At 48.0% G+C, this 25,870-nt stretch overlaps 2 protein-coding genes across 3 annotated transcripts in view; one reads left to right on the plus strand and one right to left on the minus strand.

Annotated features, from left to right (window-relative positions):
* Positions 1-15,310, minus strand: part of LOC122555715 (uracil nucleotide/cysteinyl leukotriene receptor-like) — a 56,941-nt gene extending 41,631 nt beyond the window's left edge. The window contains exon 1 of the mRNA XM_043701763.2: positions 15,158-15,310. The gene's annotated coding sequence lies outside the window, so the exon portion shown is untranslated. The remainder of the gene's footprint in view (positions 1-15,157) is intronic.
* Positions 1-25,870, plus strand: part of LOC122555716 (LIM and senescent cell antigen-like-containing domain protein 2) — a 223,146-nt gene that overhangs the window by 157,723 nt on the left and 39,553 nt on the right. The window lies entirely within an intron of this gene.

The raw sequence follows: 25,870 nt of genomic DNA on the forward strand, positions 1-25,870 counted from the left end.
AGGGTTCAGTGTAATAGACAGGGTTCAGTGTAATAGACAGGGTTAAGTGTAACCCCCAGGGTTCAGTGTAATAGACAGGGTTTAGTGTAACCCCCAGGTCCAGTGTAATAGACAGGGTTCAGTGCAATAGACAGCGTTCAGTGTCACCCCCAGGGTTCAGTGTAATAGACAGGGTTTAGTGTAACATACAGGGTTCAGTGTAATATACAGGGTTTAGTGTAATCCCCAGGGTTCAGTGTAATATACAGGGTTTAGTGTAACCCCCAGGGTTCAGTGTAATAGACAGGGTTTAGTGTAACCCCCAGGTCCAGTGTAATAGACAGGGTTCAGTGTAATAGACAGGGTTTAGTGTAATCGCCAGGGTTCAGTGTAATATACAGGGTTTAGTGTAACCCCCAGGGTTCAGTGTAATAGACAGGGTTTAGTGTAACATACAGGGTTCAGTGTAATATACAGGGTTTAGTGTAATCCCCAGGGTTCAGTGTAATATACAGGGTTTAGTGTAACCCCCAGGGTTCAGTGTAATAGACAGGGTTTAGTGTAATCCCCAAGGTCCAGTGTAATAGACAGGGTTCAGTGTAATAGACAGGGTTTAGTGTAATCCCTAGGGTTTAGTGTAATATACAGGGTTTAGTGTAACCCCCAGGGTTCAGTGTAATAGACAGGGTTTTGTGTAACCCCCAAGGTCCAGTGTAATAGACAGGGTTCAGTGTAATAGATAGGGTTTAGTGTAATCCCCAGGGTTCAGTGTAATATACAGGGTTTAGTGTAATAGACAGGGTTCAGTGTAATATCCAGGGTTTAGTGTAACCCCCCAGGGTTCAGTGTAATAGACAGGGTTTAGTGTAACCCCCAGGGTTCAGTGTAACATCCAGGGTTTAGTGTAACCCCCAGGGTTCAGTGTAATATACAGGGTTTAGTGTAACCCCCAGGGTTTAGTGTAATATACAAGGTTTAGTGTAACCCCCAAGGTTCAGTGTAATAGACAGGGTTTAGTGTAACATACAGGGTTCAGTGTAATATACAGGGTTTAGTTTAACCTCCAGGGTTCAGTGCAATAGACAGGGTTTAGTGTAACCCCCAAGGTTCAGTGTAATAGATAGGGTTCAGTGTAATATCCAGGGTTCAGTGTAATAGACAGGGTTCAGTGTAATAGACAGGGTTCAGTGTAACCCCCAGGGTTCAGTGTAATAGACAGGGTTTAGTGTAACCCCCAGGTCCAGTGTAATAGACAGGGTTCAGTGCAATAGACAGCGTTCAGTGTCACCCCCAGGGTTCAGTGTAATAGACAGGGTTTAGTGTAACATACAGGGTTCAGTGTAATATACAGGGTTTAGTGTAATCCCCAGGGTTCAGTGTAATATACAGGGTTTAGTGTAACCCCCAGGGTTCAGTGTAATAGACAGGGTTTAGTGTAACCCCCAGGTCCAGTGTAATAGACAGGGTTCAGTGTAATAGACAGGGTTTAGTGTAATCGCCAGGGTTCAGTGTAATATACAGGGTTTAGTGTAACCCCCAGGGTTCAGTGTAATAGACAGGGTTTAGTGTAACCCCCAAGGTCCAGTGAAATAGACAGGGTTCAGTGTAATAGACAGGGTTTAGTGTAATCCCCAGGGTTCAGTGTAATATACAGGGTTTAGTGTAATAGACAGGGTTCAGTGTAATATCCAGGGTTTAGTGTAACCCCCCAGGGTTTAGTGTAATAGACAGGGTTTAGTGTAACCCCCAAGGTTCAGTGTAATATACAGTGTTCAGTTTAATAGACAGGGTTCAGTTTAATAGACAGGGTTTAGTGTAACCCCCAGGGTTTAGTTTAATAGACAGGGTTTAGTGTAACCCCCAAGGTCCAGTGTAATACACAGGGTTCAGTGTAATATACTGGATTTAGTGTAATCCCCAGGGTTCAGTGTAATATACAGGGTTTAGTGTAATATACAGGGTTTAGTGTAATATACAGGGTTTAGTGTAACCCCCAGGGTTCAGTGTAATATACAGGGTTTAGTGTAACCCCCAAGGTTCAGTGTAATAGACAGGGTTTAGTGTAACATACAGGGTTCAGTGTAATGTACAGAGTTTAGTTTATCCCCCAGGGTTCAGTGTAATATACAGGGTTTAGTGTAACCCCCAGGGTTCGGTGTAATAGACAGGGTTCAGTGTAACCCCCAGGGTTCGGTGTAATAGACAGGGTTCAGTGTAATATACAGGGTTCAGTGTAACCCCCAGGGTTCATGTAATAGACAGGGTTCAGTGTAATATACAAGGTTCAGTGTAACCCCCAGGGTTCAGTGTAATAGACAGGGTTTAGTGTAACATACAGGGTTCAGTGTAATATACAGGGTTTAGTGTAATCCCCAGGGTTCAGTGTAATATACAGGGTTTAGTGTAATCCCCAAGGTCCAGTGTAATAGACAGGGTTCAGTGTAATAGACAGGGTTTAGTGTAATCCCTAGGGTTTAGTGTAATATACAGGGTTTAGTGTAACCCCCAGGGTTCAGTGTAATAGACAGGGTTTTGTGTAACCCCCAAGGTTCAGTGTAATAGATAGGGTTCAGTGTAATATCCAGGGTTCAGTGTAATAGACAGGGTTCAGTGTAATAGACAGGGTTCAGTGTAACCCCCAGGGTTCAGTGTAATAGACAGGGTTTAGTGTAACCCCCAGGTCCAGTGTAATAGACAGGGTTCAGTGCAATAGACAGCGTTCAGTGTCACCCCCAGGGTTCAGTGTAATAGACAGGGTTTAGTGTAACATACAGGGTTCAGTGTAATATACAGGGTTTAGTGTAATCCCCAGGGTTCAGTGTAATATACAGGGTTTAGTGTAACCCCCAGGGTTCAGTGTAATAGACAGGGTTTAGTGTAACCCCCAGGTCCAGTGTAATAGACAGGGTTCAGTGTAATAGACAGGGTTTAGTGTAATCGCCAGGGTTCAGTGTAATATACAGGGTTTAGTGTAACCCCCAGGGTTCAGTGTAATAGACAGGGTTTAGTGTAACATACAGGGTTCAGTGTAATATACAGGGTTTAGTGTAATCCCCAGGGTTCAGTGTAATATACAGGGTTTAGTGTAACCCCCAGGGTTCAGTGTAATAGACAGGGTTTAGTGTAATCCCCAAGGTCCAGTGTAATAGACAGGGTTCAGTGTAATAGACAGGGTTTAGTGTAATCCCTAGGGTTTAGTGTAATATACAGGGTTTAGTGTAACCCCCAGGGTTCAGTGTAATAGACAGGGTTTTGTGTAACCCCCAAGGTCCAGTGTAATAGACAGGGTTCAGTGTAATAGATAGGGTTTAGTGTAATCCCCAGGGTTCAGTGTAATATACAGGGTTTAGTGTAATAGACAGGGTTCAGTGTAATATCCAGGGTTTAGTGTAACCCCCCAGGGTTCAGTGTAATAGACAGGGTTTAGTGTTAACCCCAAGGTTCCGTGTAATATCCAGGATTCAGTGTAATATCCAGGGTTTAGTGTAACCCCCAGGGTTCAGTGTAATACACAGGGTTTAGTGTAACCCCCAGGGTTCAGTGTAATATACAGGGTTTAGTGTAACCCCCAGGGTTCAGTGTAATAGACAGGGTTTTGTGTAACATACAGGGTTCAGTGTAATATACAGGGTTTAGTTTAACCTCCAGGGTTCAGTGCAATAGACAGGGTTTAGTGTAACCCCCAAGGTTCAGTGTAATAGATAGGGTTCAGTGTAATAGACAGGGTTCAGTGTAATAGACAGGGTTCAGTGTAATAGACAGGGTTCAGTGTAATAGACAGAGTTCAGTGTAATAGACAGAGTTCAGTGTAATAGACAGGGTTTAGTGTAATCCCCAGGGTTCAGTGTAATATACAGGGTTTAGTGTAACATACAGGGTTCAGTGTAATATACAGGGTTTAGTGAAATTCCCAGGGTTCAGTGTAATATACAGGGTTTAGTGTAAACCCCCAGGTCCAGTGTAATAGACAGGGTTCAGTGTAATAGACAGGATTTAGTGTAATCCCCAGGGTTCAGTGTAATATACAGGGTTTAGTGTAACATACGGGGTTCAGTGTAATAGACAGGGTTTAGTGTAATCCCCAGGGTTCAGTGTAATATACAGGGTTTAGTGTAACCCCCAGGGTTCAGTGTAGTAGACAGGGTTAAGTGTAACCCCCAAGGTCCAGTGTAATAGACAGGGTTCAGTGTAATAGACAGGGTTTAGTGTAATCCCCAGGGTTCAGTGTAATATACAGGGTTCAGTGTAATAGACAGGGTTCAGTGTAATACACAGGGTTCAGTGTAATATACAGGGTTCAGTGTAATATACAGGGTCCAGTGTAACATACAGGGTTCAGTGTAATAGACAGGGTTCAGTGTAATAGACAGGGTTCAGTGTACTCCCCAGGGTTCAGTGTAATATACAGAGTTTAGTGTAACCCCCCAGGGTTCAGTGTAATAGACAAGGTTTAGTGTAACCCCCAAGGTTCAGTGTAATAGACAGGGTTCAGTGTAATATACAGTGTTCAGTGTAATAGACAGGGTTCAGTGTAATAGACAGGGTTCAGTGTAATAGACAGGGTTTAGTGTAACCCCCAGGGTTCAGTGTAATATACAGGGTTTAGTGTAACCCCCAAGGTCCAGTGTAATAGACAGGGTTTAGTGTAACCCCCAGGGTTCAGTGTAATAGACAGGATTCAGTGTAATAGACAGGATTCAGTGTAATAGACAGGGTTCAGTGTAACCCCCAGGGTTCAGTGTAATAGACAGGGTTCAGTGTAATATACAGGGTTCAGTGTAATATACAGGGTTCAGTGTAACCCCCAAGGTTATGTGTAATAGACAGGGTTTAGTGTAACATACAGAGTTCAGTGTAATTAGATTAGATTACTTACAGTGTGGAAACAGGCCCTTCGGGCCAACAAGTCCACACCGACCCGCCGAAGCCCAACCCACCCATACCCCTACATTTACCCCTTACCTAACACTACCGGCAATTTAGCATGGCCAATTCACCTGACCTGCACATCTTTGGACTGTGGGAGGAAACCGGAGCACCCGGAGGAAACCCACGCAGACACGGGGAGAACGTGCAAACTCCACACAGTCAGTCGCCTGAGGCGGGAATTGAACCCGGGTCTCTGGCGCTGTGAGGCAGCAGTGGTAACCACTGTGCCACCGTGCCGCCCAAAATATACAGGGTTTAGTGTAATCCCCAGGTTTCAGTGTAATAGACAGGGTTCAGTGTAATAGACAGGGTTCAGTGTAATAGACAGGGTTCAGTGTAATCCCCAGGGTTCAGTGTAATATACAGGGTTTAGTGTAATAGACAGGGTTCAGTGTAATATCCAGGGTTTAGTGTAACCCCCCAGGGTTCAGTGTAATAGACAGGGTTTAGTGTAACCCCCAAGGTTCAGTGTAACATACAGGGTGCAGTGTAATATCCAGGGTTCAGTGTAATATCCATGGTTCAGTGTAATAGACAGGGTTCAGTGTAATAGACAGGGTTCAGTGTAATAGACAGGGTTCAGTGTAATAGACAGGGTTCAGTGTAATAGAGAGGGTTCAGTGTAATAGACAGGGTTCAGTGTAATAGACAGGGTTCAGTGTAATAGAGAGGGTTCAGTGTAATAGAGAGGGTTCAGTGTAATAGACAGGGTTTAGTGTAACCCCCCCAGGGTTCAGTGTAATAGACAGGGTTCAGTGTAATATAAAGGGTTCAGTGTAATATACAGGGTTCAGTGTAATATACAGGGTTTAGTGTAATATACAGGGTTTAGTGTAACCCCCAGGGTTCAGTGTAATATACAGGGTTTAGTGTAACATACAGGGTTCAGTGTAATATACAGGGTTTAGTTTAACCCCCAGGATTCAGTGTAATATACAGGGTTTAGTGTAATAGACAGGGTTCAGTGTAATATCCAGGGTTTAGTGTAACCCCCCAGGGTTCAGTGTAATAGACAGGGTTTAGTGTAACCCCCAAGGTTCAGTGTAATATCCAGGGTTCAGTGTAATATACAGTGTTCAGTGTAATAGACAGGGTTTAGTGTAACCCCCCAGGGTTCAGTGTAATAGACAGGGTTCAGTGTAATATGCAGGGTTTAGTGTAATATACAGGGTTTAGTGTAACCCCCAGGGTTCAGTGTAATAGACAGGGTTCAGTGTAACCCCCAGGGTTCAGTGTAATATACAGGGTTTAGTGTAACCCCCAGGGTTTAGTGTAATATACAGGGTTTAGTGTAACCCCCAAGGTTCAGTGTAATAGATAGGGTTCAGTGTAACATACAGGGTTCAGTGTAATAGACAGGGTTTAGTGTAATATCCAGGGTTCAGTGTAATATCCAGGGTTTAGTGTAACCCCCAGGGTTCAGTGTAATATACCGGGTTTAGTGTAACCCCCAGGGTTTAGTGTAATATACAGGGTTTAGTGTAACCCCCAAGGTTCAGTGTAATAGATAGGGTTCAGTGTAACATACAGGGTTCAGTGTAATATACAGGGTTTAGTTTAACCTCCAGGGTTCAGTGCAATAGACAGGGTTTAGTGTAACCCCCAAGGTTCAGTGTAATAGATAGGGTTCAGTGTAATATCCAGGGTTCAGTGTAATAGACAGGGTTCAGTGTAATAGACAGGGTTCAGTGTAACCCCCAGGGTTCAGTATAATAGACAGGGTTTAGTGTAACCCCCAGGTCCAGTGTAATAGACAGGGTTCAGTGCAATAGACAGCGTTCAGTGTCACCCCCAGGGTTCAGTGTAATAGACAGGGTTTAGTGTAACATACAGGGTTCAGTGTAATATACAGGGTTTAGTGTAATCCCCAGGGTTCAGTGTAATATACAGGGTTTAGTGTAACCCCCAGGGTTCAGTGTAATAGACAGGGTTTAGTGTAACCCCCAGGTCCAGTGTAATAGACAGGGTTCAGTGTAATAGACAGGGTTTAGTGTAATCGCCAGGGTTCAGTGTAATATACAGGGTTTAGTGTAACCCCCAGGGTTCAGTGTAATAGACAGGGTTTAGTGTAACCCCCAAGGTCCAGTGAAATAGACAGGGTTCAGTGTAATAGACAGGGTTTAGTGTAATCCCCAGGTTTCAGTGTAATATACAGGGTTTAATGTAATAGACAGGGTTCAGTGTAATATCCAGGGTTTAGTGTAACCCCCCAGGGTTTAGTGTAATAGACAGGGTTTAGTGTAACCCCCAAGGTTCAGTGTAATATCCAGGGTTCAGTGTAATATACAGTGTTCAGTTTAATAGACAGGGTTCAGTTTAATAGACAGGGTTTAGTGTAACCCCCAGGGTTTAGTTTAATAGACAGGGTTTAGTGTAACCCCCAAGGTCCAGTGTAATACACAGGGTTCAGTGTAATATACTGGATTTAGTGTAATCCCCAGGGTTCAGTGTAATATACAGGGTTTAGTGTAATATACAGGGTTTAGTGTAATATACAGGGTTTAGTGTAACCCCCAGGGTTCAGTGTAATATACAGGGTTTAGTGTAACCCCCAAGGTTCAGTGTAATAGACAGGGTTTAGTGTAACATACAGGGTTCAGTGTAATGTACAGAGTTTAGTTTATCCCCCAGGGTTCAGTGTAATATACAGGGTTTAGTGTAACCCCCAGGGTTCGGTGTAATAGACAGGGTTCAGTGTAATATACAGGGTTCAGTGTAACCCCCAGGGTTCATGTAATAGACAGGGTTCAGTGTAATATACAAGTTTCAGTGTAACCCCCAGGGTTCAGTGTAATAGACAGGGTTTAGTGTAACATACAGGGTTCAGTGTAATATACAGGGTTTAGTGTAATCCCCAGGGTTCAGTGTAATATACAGGGTTTAGTGTAACCCCCAGGGTTCAGTGTAATAGACAGGGTTTAGTGTAATCCCCAAGGTCCAGTGTAATAGACAGGGTTCAGTGTAATAGACAGGGTTTAGTGTAATCCCTAGGGTTTAGTGTAATATACAGGGTTTAGTGTAATAGACAGGGTTCAGTGTAATATCCAGGGTTTAGTGTAATAGACAGGGTTCAGTGTAATATACAGGGTTCAGTGTAATATACAGGGTTCAGTGTAATATACAGGGTTTAGTGTAATATACAGGGTTTAGTGTAATATACAGGGTTCAGTGTAATATACAGGGTTTAGTGTAACCCCCAGGGTTCAGTGTAATAGACAGGGTTTAGTGTAATCCCCAAGGTCCAGTGTAATAGACAGGGTTCAGTGTAATAGACAGGGTTTAGTGTAATCCCTAGGGTTTAGTGTAATATACAGGGTTTAGTGTAATAGACAGGGTTCAGTGTAATATCCAGGGTTTAGTGTAATAGACAGGGTTCAGTGTAATATACAGGGTTCAGTGTAATATACAGGGTTTAGTGTAACCCCCAGGGTTCAGTATAATATACATGGTTTAGTGTAACCCCCAGGGTTCTGTGTAATATACAGGGTTTAGTGTAACCCCCAAGGTTCAGTGTAATAGACAGGGTTTAGTGTAACATGCAGGGTTCAGTGTAATAGACGGGGTTCAGTGTAATATACGGGGTTCAGTGTAATAGACAGGCTTCAGTGTAACCCCCAGGGTTCAGTGTAACACTCAGGGTTCAATGTCAATTAATGGCATGAATGTGCCTTGCAGTTAATGCATCTGGCCTAAAGGGGGTGCAGTAAGGCTATGGATGTTCCAGGGCCTTTTGAAATTGGGCTGGCTTGGAGTTTGAAGGCTGGCTCTTTTATTAACTGCTTAGCAGCTGACCTAAAACCTCAGCTCCTTCACAAATCCAGTGTGAATAACTCAGTCCTGTCGAAAGTGGATAATGGGGTGTATTTAATAAAACCACTCTGATTGGAGTACAGAGCAAATGAGCAGAGTGAGTGCCGTGTTAAATGTCTCAGCTGTTTGGATGTGTAATGTATAAATGCTTTGAAACAATCTAAAATTCACACGGTTGGCTCCTGCCTGTTGTTTTTGATAAAAATGACACCAGTGGCACAGTGGAAGGCCATTCAGCCCAGCTTCTCCCACCATCCCTGCTCACTTTTCCTTTACAAATACACGTCAAGTTCCCTATTTCACCCGAACCTGCCTCCCCCCCACACTCACGGACAGTACACTCCAGACCCTAACCCCTCGAGTGAACCTGCCGCCCCCCCACACTCACGGACAGTACACTCCAGACCCTAACCCCTCGAGTGAACCTGCCTCCCCCGCACACTCTCAGACAGTACACTCCAGACCCTAACCCCTCGAGTGAACCTGCCGCCCCCCCACACTCACGGACAGTACACTCCAGACCCTAACCCCTCGAGTGAACCTGCCGCCCCCCCACACTCACGGACAGTACACTCCAGACCCTAACCCCTCGAGTGAACCTGCCGCCCCCCCACACTCACGGTCAGTACACTCCAGACCCTAACCCCTCGAGTGAACCTCCCCCCCCCCCCCACACTCACGGTCAGTACACTCCAGACCCTAACCCCTCGAGTGAACCTCCCTCCCCCCCACACTCACGGACAGTACACTCCAGACCCTAACCCCTTGAGTGAACCTGCCTCCCCCCCACACTCACGGACAGTACATTCCAGACCCTAACCCCCCGAGTGAACCTGCCTCCCCCCCACACTCACGGACAGTACACTCCAGACCCTAACCCCCCGAGTGAACCTGCCTCCCCCCCACACTCACGGACAGTACACTCCAGAACCTAACTCCCCGAGTGAACCTGCCTCCCCCCCACACTCACGGACAGTACACTCCAGACCCTAACCCCTCGAGTGAACCTGCCTCCCCCCCACACTCACGGACAGTACACTCCAGACCCTAACCCCTCGAGTGAACCTGCCTCCCCCCCACACTCACGGACAGTACACTCCAGACCCTAACCCCCCGACTAAACCTCCCTCCCCCCCACACTCACGGACAGTACACTCCAGACACTAACCCCCCGACTAAACCTCCCTCCCCCCCACACTCACGGACAGTACACTCCAGACCCTAACCCCCCGAGTGAACCTGCCTCCCCCCCCACACTCTCAGACAGTACATCCCAGACCCTAACCCCTCGAGTGAACCTGCCTCCCCCCACACTCACGGACAGTACACTCCAGACCCTAACCCCTCGAGTGAACCTGCCTCCCCCCCACACTCACGGACAGTACACTCCAGACCCTAACCCCCCGACTAAACCTCCCTCCCCCCCACACTCACGGACAGTACACTCCAGACACTAACCCCCCGACTAAACCTCCCTCCCCCCCACACTCACGGACAGTACACTCCAGACCCTAACCCCCCGACTAAACCTCCCTCCCCCCCCACAATCTCAGATAGTACATCCCAGACCCTAACCCCCCGACTAAACCTCCCTCCCCCCCACACTCACGGATAGTACACTCCAGACCCTAACCCCTCGAGTGAACCTGCCTCCCCCCACACTCTCAGACAGTACACTCCAGACCCTAACCCCTCGAGTGAACCTGCCTGCCCCCACACTCTCAGACAGTACACTCCAGACCCTAACCCCTCGAGTGAACCTGCCTCCCCCCCCACACTCACGGACAGTACACTCCAGACCCTAACCCCTCGAGTGAACCTGCCTCCCCCCCCCCACACTCACGGACAGTACACTCCAGACCCTAACCCCTCGAGTGAACCTGCCTCCCCCTCCCCACACTCACGGACAGTACACTCCAGACCCTAACCCCTCGAGTGAACCTGCTTCCCCCCCCCCACACTCACGGACAGTACACTCCAGACACTAACCCCTCGAGTGAACCTGCCTCCCCCCCACACTCACGGACAGTACACTCCAGACCCTAACCCCTCGAGTGAACCTGCCTCCCCCCCACACTCACGGACAGTACACTCCAGACCCTAACCCCTCGAGTGAACCTGCCTCACCCCCCACATTCACAGACAGTACACTCCAGACCCTAACCCCCCGAGTGAACCTGCCTCCCCCCCACACTCACAGATAGTACACTCCAGACCCTAACCCCTCGAGTGAACCTGCCTCCCCCCCACACTCCCAGACAGTACACTCCAGACCCTAACCCCTCGAGTGAACCTGCCTCCCCCCCACACTCACGGTCAGTACACTCCAGACCCTAACCCCTCGAGTGAACCTGCCTCCCCCCCACGCTCTCAGATAGTACACTCCAGACCCTAACCCCTCGAGTGAACCTGCCTCCCCCCCACACTCTCAGACAGTACACTCCAGACCCTAACCCCTCGAGTGAACCTGCCTCCCCCCCACGCTCTCAGATAGTACACTCCAGACCCTAACCCCTCGAGTGAACCTGCCTCCCCCCCACACTCTCAGACAGTACACTCCAGACCCTAACCCCTCGAGTGAACCTGCCTCTCCCCACGCTCTCAGACAGTACACTCCAGACCCTAACCCCTCGAGTGAACCTGCCTCTCCCCACGCTCTCAGATAGTACACTCCAGACCCTAATCCCTCGAGTGAACCTGCCTCTCCCCACACTCTCAGATAGTACATCCCAGACCCTAACCATTTATTATTGTGACCAAGTTCTCCCATTTTCTGTTGATTACTTTAAATTGATGCCCTCTCCTTCTCCATCCTTTACCAAGTGGCATGTATTTCCCCCTGCCTGCTCTGTCCACTCCTTCATGATGTCGAATAGCTCCATCAAATGTGCTCTTGGCCTTTTCTTCAGCAAGGGGAACAGTCCTAACTTCTCGACTCTATCTTCATATCTGAAGCTCCTCATCTCTGGAGCCATTTTCCTGGGTTTGTTCTGCACCCTCTCCAATGGTTTCACATCCATCCTAAAGTGCGGAGCCCAGAATTAGATCCACGCTCCCCCCTATGTAGATATCAATGTCCTAGCAACAGCGATAGACAGCTCTGACTGGGTCAGTTAGCGCCATATTCACCAGGGTTTCGAAGAATGAATGGCGGTTCTCATAGAAACCTGCAAAGTTGTACAGGGCTAGACTGTGCAAATGCAGCAAGAATGTTCCAGAAGACCAAAGGCCTGAACCAGGGTTCACAGTTTAAGGGTACTGGGCGGGCCGTTTTCATATAAACCATAGAATCGTTACAGATCGAGCCACTAACATACGAGGAAATCAATCCTAACCTGCTCACCTATCACAACCCACCACCCCACCCCACCCCCAACCTACCTGGACAGCCTCGCCATCTCCATGGAGATGGGAGCAACTCCCTGGTTTGACAACCCAATCGGTGTCCCACTGACGCTGTAAGACCAAGTGGATTGTCTGGATTGGGTGGGATTGGGGGGGAGAGAAACTGAATAGGGCGGGAATGCTTGCAGAAATCTAACAGAAAGCACGGCAGGGAGGTGTATGAAGTAACTCCGGAGAATAGAAAGGTGCTGGAGAATTCAAAAAATGTGTTAAATGAATCCTCACCCTTCAATTGCCAGTCACCCTGTAAATAAATACTGGGTTACGTGTTACTAAACAGGAGGACTGCACTGAACCTGGTGCCTGGGAAATCCTTCTCACATGATGCCAGGGAAAGGTTAGAATTCAGCAGAGTGGGAATCTCGTAAGAAATCCCTCAGGATTCCTTCCACCAGCCATTGCCTTCCCACTGTGTCAGTGCACAAGCAGTGGCAGAGGATTCAATGATCACGGGTACCGTTAGTAGCAGTGTGCCTGGGTAATCTCCCTGCACCAGGCAGAAGTCGGTACTGCTGGTGCTGGAGGTTAGAGCCAAGATCAGGGTGGTGCTGGAAAAGCACAGCAGGTCAGGCAGCACCCGAGGAGCAGGAAAATCAACGTTTCAGGCAAAAGTTTCTGGTGAAGGGCTTTTGCCCGAAACGTTGATTTTCCTGCTCCTCGGATGCTGCCTGACCTGCTGTGCTTTTCCAGCACCACCCTGATCTTGGCCCTAACCTCCCTACACTGTTATACTCACAGAGTCAGAGAGATGTACAGCACGGAACCAGACCCTTCAGTCCAGCTGGTCCATGCCGACCAGATATCCCAACCCAATCTAGTCCCATTTGCCAGCGCCCGGCCCATATCGCTCCAAACCCTTCCTATTCATCTACCCATCCAGATGCCTTTCCAATGTGTTGTTGTACCAGCCTCCACCATTTACTCTTTTCTTTTCCCCCAGGGTGGGGGAGTCCAAACCATAAGGGCTTGGGTTTAAGGTGAGGAGGGAAAGATTTAAAATGGGACCTAAGAGACAACTTTTTCACACAGAGGGTGGTGTGTGTATGGAATGAGCTGCCAGAGGAGGTGGTGGAGGCTGGTACAATTGCAACATTTAAGAGGCATTTGGATGGGTATATGAATAGGAAGGGTTTGGAGGGATATGGGTCGGGTGCTGGCAGGTGGGACTAGATTGGGTTGGGATATCTGGTCGGCATGGACGGGTTGGACCGAAGGGTCTGTTTCCATGCCGTACATCTGTGTGACTCGATGACCTACCCAGCAGTTTGATCAGACAGAGTGCTGGCAGGGTGATGTCTCCCCTGGCTGTTCCCTCACACGGTGTCAGCAATCTTCCAGTTTTAGCTGCGGCGTGATTTGCAGAGATTGGGGAAGAGGTTCAGCCAGCCAGCACGGAGATCGGAGCGGCCTGGTCTAACCTAGACTCCTCATCACACTCACCCATCCCTGACATCCAGCAAAACCAACTCATTGATCCGTCAGATTGTCACAGTCTCAGAGGCACTTCCAACCCTGCAGGTCAGGCTTTGATCAGGAGGAGGCAGCAGTGAGACAGAATGAACCCTGGTTTTTTTTTAACCCCTTCCCCCCGGGAGCAAACTCACACCTGAAGATCACCTCCCGTGCCAGAGAAAATCTGTATTGATCTCTCTCTCCTCCTCTATCGCTGTCCTTTCTCTAGCTAGCAATCCTAATCGGAAGAAGTCGCTTTGGACTCGAGACGTTAGCTCTGTCTGACTTCGCGGAAGTTTCTGCAGCTTTCTCTGTTGTTTTCCCCCCTCACAGTCCCCTGCTCCTTTCCCCTCTGAACTGATTCTCTCTCTCTCTGCTCCATATTTCCCGCTTCTCCCTTTGCTTTCCTCTTTTTAACCCCTTCCAGCCTGTTCCTTTCTCCTCTCTGATCTTCTGGTCTGTTCTGATCCCCACTAACTCCTTTCTCTGCCTCTTTACTGTTCCTTTATTTGCCGCCTGTCCCTCTGTTTTTTAATGGGGGGGGGGGTCCCTCTGTTTTTTAATGGGGGGGGGGGAAAGGGGGGTACATCTCCCTCCTTCTGCTTCCCTCTCTCCCTTCCTTCCTGTTCCCATCTCTCTCTCCTGATCCTGAACTCTCTGTCTCTATCCCCATTTCCATTATCTTCCTCCCCTTTCATACCGTCCCCCCCCCTCCCCGTTCTTTCCATATTTCATTCTTTCCCTCTTCATCCTCATTTTTCTTCTCCGTTGTCTTTTCCCCCTGTGCCCCCCCCCCCCCCCCCTCACTGCCTGGTACTGTCTCTTGCTTTCCCAATTGTTTCTGTCCTCTATCTGTATTCTCTCTCTCTCTCTCTCTCGCTGGCTTCCTTCTCTCCGGCTTCTCTCTCCCCCTTTCTTTTGTCTTCCATCTCTTTATTTTCCCCCTCTTCTCCCTCTCCCACTCCTTCCCCGCCCCTTTCATTTCTACCTGTTCCCCCCCCCCTTACAAACTACCTGCCCTCCCTCTCACACTCGTCTGCCTGTCCCCTCTCCCTCCCTTATCTGCTCTCTCTCCCATCCATTTCTCGACTTCGCTCCCCCACTCCCCCCCCCCCCCCCCGTCTCTTTTCCTCCCACATCCAACGTGTTATATCTTCAAACCTCCCCCCGGGTGACCCTCCTGTACCTTGTTTATAGCTCGTTCCTTGTCACTGCTGTTTAATGCGTTCCTTTTGGAATGAATGTACTTCCTCCAGCTGGGCTTGAGACAGGGCTAGCGGTGTGCCGGTGAAATGCTGCTTTGTCCCTGCACCAAACGGGGGGGCTGATCTGTCACTGTCGCCAGGACTCACTGGAGGGAGTCCCAGGGTGATAAGGTGCTGTCTAATTCCCAACCTGCCAGTAGTTCAAAAGTAGGACAAAAAAAAAAATACATCCTGGATAAAGTTTTCTCCCCCTCCTGTCCCCATTACCTGTCACCCACCTGCCTCTCCTCCTGTAGCAGCCTCCTGTTTCCACTCTGCCTTCCCCCCCCCAGCCCAGCCCAGCCCAGCCTAGCCCGGAAAGTTGGGCCAGCCCTTACCTGCTTGCCTTGGGACTGCTGTCGGTCTTGCAGGGGTGGAAAGGGGGGCTTCTGTCACTGCCTACTATCCCAGTCCGCGGAGGGGGAGGGCCAGTGCTTTTCACCCTGGACCCAGTAACATCTCCCAAGCGCTGCTCGATGTCCACACACGCCCGTCACCCTGTCCCGTGTGCTCTCTGCAGGGCTGCTGCCCCTATATAGCCAGGGGGAACCGGCTATTGTCTGGCAGCCAACAGAGGGAGCTCATTGTGTGTGGAATGAAAAGAATTTGTTTTACAACAGTTCCCTCCACACCCTTCCCCTCTCCCCCCCCCCCCCCACACACACTCTAAATCTTGCTAAGAGGAGCTCTATCATATTCATGTGTGTGTGTGAGTGGTTCCATTATAACAGCCCCCCTTCAGAGAGTTGTCAGTGTGACTGACCCCTCACACGCACAATGGGGTGTCTCAGCGCAGATACAACGGTGCAGGGGGACAGCAGGGAGTGAGAGAGTGAGGAAGGAACGCGAGGTGCCACGGCAACCGGAGGGAGCCTTCCAAAAACTTCCTGCGCCTGAGAGACGGCTATCCACCGAACACAGGCACCTTCAGTGCCCCAGAGATAATGTACAATCACTGACTCGGTCTCAACACCTCCCATTCCCTCCTCCCCTCCTGGGTGAATCCACCAGCTCCTGGGTCCCCCAGAGAGAGAGAGACACTCTGACTGACAGACTGAGAACCACAGGGACAGGGATCCCTGCCTCACATTTGTATTGAACCATTGCCCCCCCAACCCCCAGCAGAGATCAGGCATTCTCTCCCCCCCCCACCTCAGGTAGTAGAGTCATAGAGATGTACAGCATGGAAACAGACCCTTCGGTCCAACCCATCCATGCCGACCAGATATCCCAACCCAATCTAATCCCACCTGCCAGCACCCGGCCCATATCCCTCCAAACCCTTCCTATTCATATACCCATCCAAATGCCTCTTAAATGCTGCAATTGTACCAGCCTCCACCACATCCTCTAGCAGCTCATTCCATTCACTCTGCATGAAAAAGTTGCCCCTTTAGGGCTCTTTTATATCTTTTCCCTCTCACCCTAAACCTATGCCCTCTAGTTCGACCCCAGGGAAAAGACTTTGTCTATTTACCCTATCCATGCCCCTCATAATTTTGTAAACCTCTATAAGGTCACCCCTCAGCCTCCAGCACTCCAGGGAAAACAGCCCCAGCCTGTTCAACCCCTCCCTGTAGCTCAGATCCTCCAACCCTGGCAACATCCTTGTAAATCTTTTCTGAACCCTTGCGAGTTTCACAACATCTTTCCGAGAGGAAGGAGACCAGAATTGCACGCAATATTCCAACAGTGGCCTAACCAATGTCCTGTACAGCCGCAACATGACCTCCCAACTCCTATCCTCATTCAAATATATAATTTTAACATTAACTTAGACTGTGCCATCAAGTGTGGCTTTTTACAATTTTTGTTTCAAATTTTGCTGATAGTTTTGGTGGTTTGCCCTAACCCTGTTTTTCCCATGGGCTCTGCTGTTCTCTATAATGAGGTTGCACGAGAATGCAACTACCAGAATAGCAAATCAGAATGTATCAGAAAATAATAGGCAACTCAGGAGACCCTGAAGAGTAGGAGCAAGGCAGGGTCCAAGCCCTTTCCAACAGGCAGCTCCCACAGGCGCTGTCCGATGGGACGAAAAGAACTGCGGAGGCAGAGACAGGAGTTCTGAGGAAGGCTCACTCTGATTTCTCTCCACAGCTGCTGCCAGACCTGCTGAGCTTTTCCAGCTGTCTCTGGTTGTGTTCCTACCCAATAAGAAGCAGGCCTCAGGCCTTTGTTGACCTTGTCCAACATGGAGGAGGTCCTAAACACACAGCCGGCAGGCCACCAGGACACTGAAATAGGAGCGGGCCTTCGGGTCTGTTCCAATGTTCAATATGGTCATGGCTAATTCTCTTTCTCAGTGACATTCTCCAACTCTTTCCCCGTACCCCCTAAATGCCTTTGGCGTCCAACCAATCTATTTTGACCTTTCTTAAACATGCCCAGGGCCTTGGCCTCCTGCAGTGGAGAGTTCTACAAAGTCAGACGAGACATGTTATACTCCAACAGGTCAATCTGAAATCACGCAAGCTTTCGGAACACAGCCCCTTCGTCAAGCGCAGGGTACGCAGATACAGAGATTATTAGGCAGAGAGGTCAAATAAGGTCATACAACTGGCATTCGTGGAGTGTCAGATCATACATCTCTGCGAGTGGTGGAGAGTGTTAATCAGGTTGGTTCCAGGCTAAAACTCTGAGGCAAGAACGACAATGAGGTGCTGTTCATAGAATCCCTGGAGTGTGGGAGAAGACCATTCAGCCCATCAAGAAGAACATTCCACCCCATTCCCATAACCCTGCATTTCCCATGGCTCACCCACCTAGCCTGTACATCCCTGGACACTTTGGGCAATTTAGCGTGGACCAATCCAGCTAACTTGCACATCTTTAGATTGTGGGAGGAAACCCTCGCAGACACGGGGAGAATGTGCAAACTCCGCCCAGACAGTCACCCGAGGGTGGAATCGAACCTGGGCCCCCGGTGCTGTGAGGCAGCAGTGCTAACCCCTGAGCCACCGTGCTGCCAAAGCTCTTCCAGCTTGCGCTCGGCGTTGCTAATTCTAGGCTCTTTTATGAATTTTATGTTTCAATTAGATCGCCCTAAGTGTTGTAACCTTCAGAGATTGCACACCCATTTTATTCAATTTCTCTTCAAAGAACTAGTTGCAACAACTGTGCTCCTCCCAAGATAAATATATCCTTCTCAGTAAAGAAACTAAAACCATTCACATTTCCCAAGATATGATCTGACTAATGTTATATGCAACTGCAGCAATACTTTCTTACTTTTTCAAGCCAATCCCCTCACAAAACAAACTATCTGCCTGCTAATTACACTGGCTACATGTTAACTCGCTGCAGTTTGGGAACTAGGGCACCCAGATCTCTCTGCTTGCCAACATTCACCACTCCTTCACCCACTTTCAGAGAGACAGTTGAAATTTTCACATTTCCCGCAATGTTATATTGCACCGGCCATCTTCTTGACCAACCATTTAAGCTGTGGATATCCATTTGTAGCCTCCTTTAGTTCACGTCCCCACCATTGTCAGTGAACCTGGATGCATCATACAGCCATCCAGCAGTAACACTGTGTCATCCTCACTTAATTCTAATGTTTTGTTTTGTCCATTGATCATTCCTCATTCAACGCAAATATATTGTCACGAGTTGTACTTTATGTAACAATGACATGTTGCATTTTATGGAGTGTCTTCTGCAAGTTCAAATATACTACATCCACTGGTTCTCCCTTATCAGTCTGTCCCTGTAATTCCAAGGGGTGGCCCATTGAATTGGTCCAATTGTGGGGCAAAATTCTGCTGTGGTTGTACAGAGCAGGAGACTGTCCCTTTCTGGTTTATTGGGAGGATTTACAGGCCGACTAGCAATCTGTCTGATCACATGATCAATGCACCTTCTCTGATCAACCAATCCCAGCATTTCACTTGAACCAAGACCTGTCTGTTCATTATCTTTGTGATGCCAGACCTCTTACTCTTCCATATTTACTGTGCTTACCACACCAGGAAAAAATCAAATCGATTTACTCTCTCATAAAACCGAATCGACTCTACCTCTTCAAATTTTGATTTTTCAACTGCCTGTTGCCACGTCCATGATAAATAATCCCTCCAATTTTCTCTCTCTCCAATTTGGATAATGGTTTGTATTTGCTGACTTCAAATCAATCAATGCCTTGATATTAAATGGTGTTACCAATACTGAATGCGCCACTATCGCCATCCTTGGGGTTACCGCTGACCAGAAACTCAACTGGACTGGCCACATAAACACAGTGACTACAAGAGCAGGTCAGAGGTTAGGAATACCACAGTGAGTAACTCCCCTCCTGACTTCCCAAAGCCATCTACAAGGCCCAAGTCAGGAGTGTGATGGAATACTCCCCATCTGCCTGGATGGGTGCAGCTCCAACCACACTCAAGAAGCTTCGCGTCATCCAAGACAAAGCAACCCATTTCATTGGCACCACATTCACACGTTTCCAGTGCCTTCACCACTGATACTCAATAACAGCAGTGTGTACTATCTACAAGGTGCACTGCAGAAATTCACCAAATATCCTCAGACAGCCCCTTCTAGACCCGTAAACACTTCCATTTAGAAGGGCAATGGTTGCAGATGCATGGAAACACCAGCACAGACACGTTCCCTTCCAACTTGCTCACAATCCTGACTTGGAAATAGATTGCCATTCCTTCACTGTTGTTGGGTCAAAACCCTGGAATTCCCTCCGTAACCACATGGGAGATGTATCTACATCCCAAGGGGCTGTAGTGTTTCAAGAAGGCAGCTCACCAGCTCATTTTCTTCAGAGTGATGATGGATGAGAAATAAACGTTGGCACGGCAGAGATGCCTACACCCAACGAAAAATCATTTGCAACCAAAAAATGACTTTTGTCTTGTTGCCAACCGCTAAATTGTTCTTGAACTGAGTGGCTTGCAGACTTACAAAGGGCAATTAAGAGTCAACCACATCACTGTGGGGCTGGAGTCACAGGTAGGCTAGTCCAGGTAAGGATGGCAGATTTCCTTTCCCTGTGAACATTAGTGAACCAGATGGGTTGTTATAACAATGAATGATATTTTCACAGTCGCCATCACTAAGATTATCTTTCAACTCTAGGTTCAATTCATTGAGTCGAAATGCTGCCAGAGTGAGATTTGAATCGATGTCCCCAGAACAGTCTGGGCCCTTGGTGATATTATCGCCGTGCCAAAGTTATCCCTCGGTATTGTTGATTTGTTCCAATCCCAATCCTTCCCATCCCTGAACTGGGCCTGTTTTGTATCCCCACCTCTTCAAGGTTTTCGACTGGTCTGTCGGTGAATGCCTGACCCCCCATTGTCACACCCTGTCAGTGACCTCCATCTCTGTGAACATGCCTTGTCAGACACAATGAGCAGCTATTCTGTCTCTAAAAGGCTGCTTTCTCTGCCAGCCGCCTTCTCTTCAGAGCCATTTGTCTGAAAGCTATCTCCGAGTGTGTCCTCAATCCAGGGCCTCAGAACAAAACTGTAATTTCTATTCACTGCGACATAATAGGAAGTTTGAGTGGCCTCTGTGGGCCGCTAGGGAAGGAATGTTAAGGATGTCATGAATAGCGCCATGAATTGTCCCTTTCAGGGTACCCTTAGCATTTGTTCACCTTTGACCTTTCAGGACTGTTTTCACTTCACCACAATAATGGATGGAACCCCCCCCCGGGTCTAGCTTTTAGGCTGGTAAAAGGAAGCCATTCAGCCCATCATGGCTGCACCAGCTCCCTAATGATCACTGTGACTTAGTGCTATTCTCCTGCCTTTGCCCCATAACCCTAAGGATTGTTTCTGTTGAAGGAACCAGCCAATGCTCTCTCGACTGTCTCAGTTGAGCACGGACGGCTCCCCCACGATTCCAGACAGAGCACTGCAGACTTAAACTATGACCTTAAAAGTTTCTCTCATGTCAAAGCTGCTTCTTTTATGCCTTCTTTCAAATAACTTTATGCCTGTGCCTGCTTGTTCTTGCTTCTTTTCATATTCTTGATCCTTTTACGAATGGGAGCAGGTTCTCCCTATCCACTCTGTCCAGACCCCTCATTATTTTGCAGACGTCTAAGTTTCCTCTTAGACTTGTCCTCTCCAATAGAAACAATCCCAATGTCTCCAATCTATCCATCTGACTGAAGGATTTCAGCTCTGGCACTACTCTGGTAAATTATTTCCTCCAAGCCTGCTGCCTCCTCCATATACCAGCTTGAAGCTGGTAACGGGGAGGAATGGTCAAGGGGTTGAAAAGAAAGAGTTGTCTTTATGTAGTGCCTGTCACCAGACACCTCAAAAGTGATTTACAACAGGCAGAAAGTTTACCAATGCAACCACTATTGCAATCTCAGAAGCGTGGCAGCCATTTTGCACACAGCAAGATCCCACAAATGGCAGTGTGATAATCTTGCAGATTGAGTGACAAATGTTGGACAGAATACCTGTGAGACCTCTCCCTGTGCTTCTTTGAACCTACAATCTGACTCAAAAACAAGATTTCTCTCAACAGAGCCAACTTCCCAGGAGAGGAAAGTCAGAGTTGTATAGCAGAGTCAAACTCAGCAACTCGCATATAGAAGGGTCAATGATTTTGACAACATTAACATAACATTGGCAAAGAAGGTTACACCAGAGAAAAATTAAAGGTTAAAATTAAAGATGTTATACCGAATAACATGTGTAACATGCTTTTTGAATTAATGGCACAAATAATATTGAGAGTGACCTAAAAGCTATTCATTGTATGTAAATAATTGGATCTTTACTTGTATCAAAATCATAGAATCATAGAGATGTACAGCATGGAAACAGACCCTTCGGTCCATCTCATCCATAACGATCAGGTATCCCAACTTAATCTAGTCCCACTTAGCAGTATCTGATCCATATCCCAGCTACACTGGCACCACCCCCCACCTATTCCTCCGCTACATCAATGATGTATCGGCGCTGCCTCGTGCTCCCACGAGGAGGTTGAACAGTTCATCCACTTTACCAACACCTTCCACCCTGACCTCAAATTCACCTGGACCATCTCAGACTCCTCCCTCCCCTTCCTAGACCTTTCCATTTCTATCTCGGGTGACCGAATCAACACGGACATTTACTATAAAAAATGCCCCCTGTAAAATCCCATCTTCCCAATTCCTTCGTCTCCGCCGCATCTGCTCCCAGGAGGACCAGTTCCAAAACCGTACAACCCATTTGGCCTCCTTCTTCAAGGACCGCAATTTCCCCCCCGACGTGGTCGACGATGCCCTCCACCGCATCTCCTCCACTTCCCGCTCCTCTGCCCTTGAGCCCCCGCCCCTCCAACCGCCACCAGGACAGAACCCCACTGGTCCTCACCTACCACCGCACCAACCTCCATATACATCGTATCATCCTTTGTCATTTCCGCCACCTCCAAACGGACCCCACCACCAGAGATATATTTCCCTCCCCTCCCCTATCAGCAATGTGATAATCACAATCCGAAAAGACCACTCCCTCCGTGACTCCCTTGTCAGGTCCACACCCCACCAACCCAACCTCCACTCCCGGCACCTTCCCCTGCAACTGCAAGAAATGCAAAACTTGCGCCCACACCTCCCCCCTTACTTCCCTCCAAGGCCCCAAGGGACACTTCCATATCCGCCACAAATTCACCTGCACCTCCATCATTATTGCATCCGCTGCACCCGATGTGGCCTCCTCTATATTGGGGAGACAGGCTGCCTACTTGCGGAACGTTTCGGAGAACACCTCTGGGACACCCGGACCAACCAACCCAACCACCCCGTGGCTCAACACTTCAACTCCCCCTCCCACTCCACCAAGGACATGCAGGTCCTTGGACTCCTCCATTGCCAGACCATAGCAACACGACGGTTGGAGGAAGAGCGCCTCATCTTCTGCCTGGGAACCCTCCAACCACAAGGGATGAACTCAGATTTCTCCAGTTTCCTCATTTCCCCTCCCCCCACCTTGTCTCAGTCAAATCCCTCGAACTCAGCACCGTCTTCCTAACCTGCAATCTTCTTCCCGACCTATCACCTTGACCTCCCTCCACCTGTCGCATTTCCAACGCCCCTCCCCCAAGTCCCTCCTCCCTCCCTTTTATCTTAGCCTCCTTGGCGCAGTCTCCTCATTCCTGAAGAAGGGCTTGTGCCAAAAACGTCGATTCTCCTGTTCCTTGGATGCTGCCTGACCTGCTGCGCTTTTCCAGCAACACATTTTCAGCTCCGATCTCCAGCGTCTGCAGTCCTCACTTTCTCCTCATATCCCTCCAAACCCTTCCTATTCATATACTCATCCAGATGCCTTTCAAATATTGTAATTGTACCAGCCTCCACCACATCCTCTGGCAGCTCATTTCAAACATGCACCACCCTCTGCGTAAAAAAGTTGCCCCTTAGGTCTCTTTTATATCTTTCCCCTCTCACCCTAAACCTATGCCCTCTAGTTCTGGACTCCCCCACCCCAGGGAAAAGACCTTGTCTATTTAACCCTACCCATGTTCCTCATGATTTTATAAACCTCTATAAGGTCACCCCTCAGCCTCCAGCACTCCAGGGAAAACAGCCCCAGCCTGTTCATCCTCTCCCTATAGCTCAAATCCTCCAACCCTGGCAACATCCTTGCAAGTCTTTTCTGAACTCTTTTAAATTTCACATCTTTCCGATAGGAAGGAAACCAGAATTGCGCACAATATTCCAAAAGTGGCCTTTCCAATGTCTTGTACAGCCGCAACATGACCTCCCAACTCCTGTACTCAATGAAGAAACGCATACTAAATGCCTTCTACACTATCCTATTTACCTGCAACTCCACTTTCAAGGAGCTATGAACCTGCACTCCAAGGTTCATTAGTTGAAATAATTTACAAATGTCAACAATCATGCATTTAACGAAAGAATTAAAGCCTCCATTGGAAAATGGATCAAGCACTACCATAGAGAAGTTAACAAAATAATTCTAGGTTGAAGGTTCGTAATATTGCCGGAACGTGTAGTGAGGCTGTGGTTTGGCAACGTTTCAAAACCCAGCAATGTATGTTACGGAAATTGATAAAGAGAGATAAACAGAATGAGAGCAAACTTGCAAGATCTATAAAAATAGATTGCAAGAGCTTTTACAAGTGTGGAAACAGGAAGAGATTAGAGAAATGGAAAAAAAATGCCTTTGAGGCAGAGATGGGAGACATGATCGTGAAGATTAAGAGAGGTTGAACAAGTACTCTCATTCGAGGACACAAAGGATATGTTGATAGTTGTGAGGGGCCAAGTGTGAGGAACTCCTTGTAATTAATATCTGTAAAGAAAATGTATGACAGAAAATGATGGGATGAAAAACTTAAAAATTCATAACATCCTACAACCAGGTTTTTAAAAGAACACAGTGCAGTGAGAGTGAATATACTGATATTGACTTTCCAGAATTGTCCAGATTCTGGATGGTTTCTTTTTTTATAATCAATTCATGAGGAATGGGTTTTGCTGGTTGGACCCAGCATTTATTACCTGTCCTGAGCTGCCCACCAGAAGGTGATGATGAGCTGCCTTCTTGAACCACTGCAGTCCATTTGGTGTGGGTACATCCGCAATAATGTCAGGGAGGGAGGGAATTCCAGGATTTGAACCCAGCGACAATGAAGGAATGGCAACATATTTCCAAGTCAGGATGGGAATGTGGCTTGGAGGTTAACTTGAAGGTGGTGGTGTTCCCATGTATCTGCTGCCCTTGTCCTTCTAGATGGAAGTGGTCGTGGGTTTGGAAGGTGCTGTCTGAGGATCTTTGGTGAATTTCTGCAGTGCATCTTATGTACAGTTCATACCTGGACATTTTTCCATATTGTTGGGTAGATGCCAGTGTTGGTCAGGAACAACTTGGCTATGGGAGCAGCAAGTCTTCAGAAATATTGCCAGAATATTGTCAAGGCCCATAGCCTTTGCAGTATCCAGTACCTTTTTTTGATTTCACATGGAGTGAATCGAATTGGCTGAAGACTGGCAATTATAATGCTGGGGACCACTGGAGGAGGCTGAGTTGGATCATCCACACGGCACTTCTGACTGAAGATTGCTACGAAAGCTGCCACCTTATCTTTTGCACTGATGTGCTGGGCTCTTCCACCGCTGATGATGGGGATACTTGTGGAGCCTCCTCCTCCTCCAGTGAGTTGTTTAATCGTCCATCGCCATTCCCGCCTGGATGTGGCAGGCCTGCAGAGCTTAGATCTGCTCATTGGGTGTGGGGTCACTTAGCTCTGTCTATCACTTGCTGCTTATGCTGTTTGCCGTGTAGGTAATCCTATTTGGCAGCTTCACCAGGCTGACACCTCATTTTTAGGTATGCCTGGTGCTGCTCCTGGCATATCCTCCTGCATTATTCATTGGACTAGAGTTAATTTCCCAGCTTGACGGTAATGGTGGAATGGCCATCGCCTGGGCCATGAGCTTACAGATTCTGGTTGAATACAATTCTGAGGCTGAAAGCCCATGTTGGGGATATCTGATCGGCATGGACGAGTTGGACCGAAGGGTCTGTTTCCATGCTGTACATCTCTATGACTCTGTGACTCATGGATGCCCAGCCTTGAGTTGCTGGATCTGTTTGAAGTCTGTCCTATTTAGCAAGACCATACAAACGGATGGAGGGTGTTCTCAATGTGAAGGTAGGGCATTGTTTCCAAAAGAACTGTGCTGTGGCGAGTCTAACCGATCGTGGACAGACCCGTCTGTGATAAATAGATTAATGAAAATGAGATCAAGTGTATATTTTTTCCCCCTTGGTTCCCAGTCTGGCAGCTAGTTCCTTTTGGGCCCAACCAGCTTGGTCAGTGGTGCTGCCGCCAAGCCACTCTTGATGGTGGGGATTTGAAATGCCCACCCAGAGCACACTTTGTACCCTTACCATCCTCAGTGCTTCCTCCAAGTGATGGCCAGCTTGGAGGAGCACCGATTCATCAGCCGAGGGAGGACTGCAGGAGGTTTGCTTGTCCATGTTTAAGTTGAAGCCATGAGACTTCATCGGGTCTGGAGGCAATATTGAAGACTCCCAGGGCAACTCCTTCTT

This window comes from Chiloscyllium plagiosum, unplaced genomic scaffold, assembly GCF_037043375.1.
Source record: "Chiloscyllium plagiosum isolate Xiang-an unplaced genomic scaffold, Cpla_swu_hap1 HiC_scaffold_13, whole genome shotgun sequence".
Lineage (NCBI taxonomy): Eukaryota > Metazoa > Chordata > Chondrichthyes > Orectolobiformes > Hemiscylliidae > Chiloscyllium > Chiloscyllium plagiosum.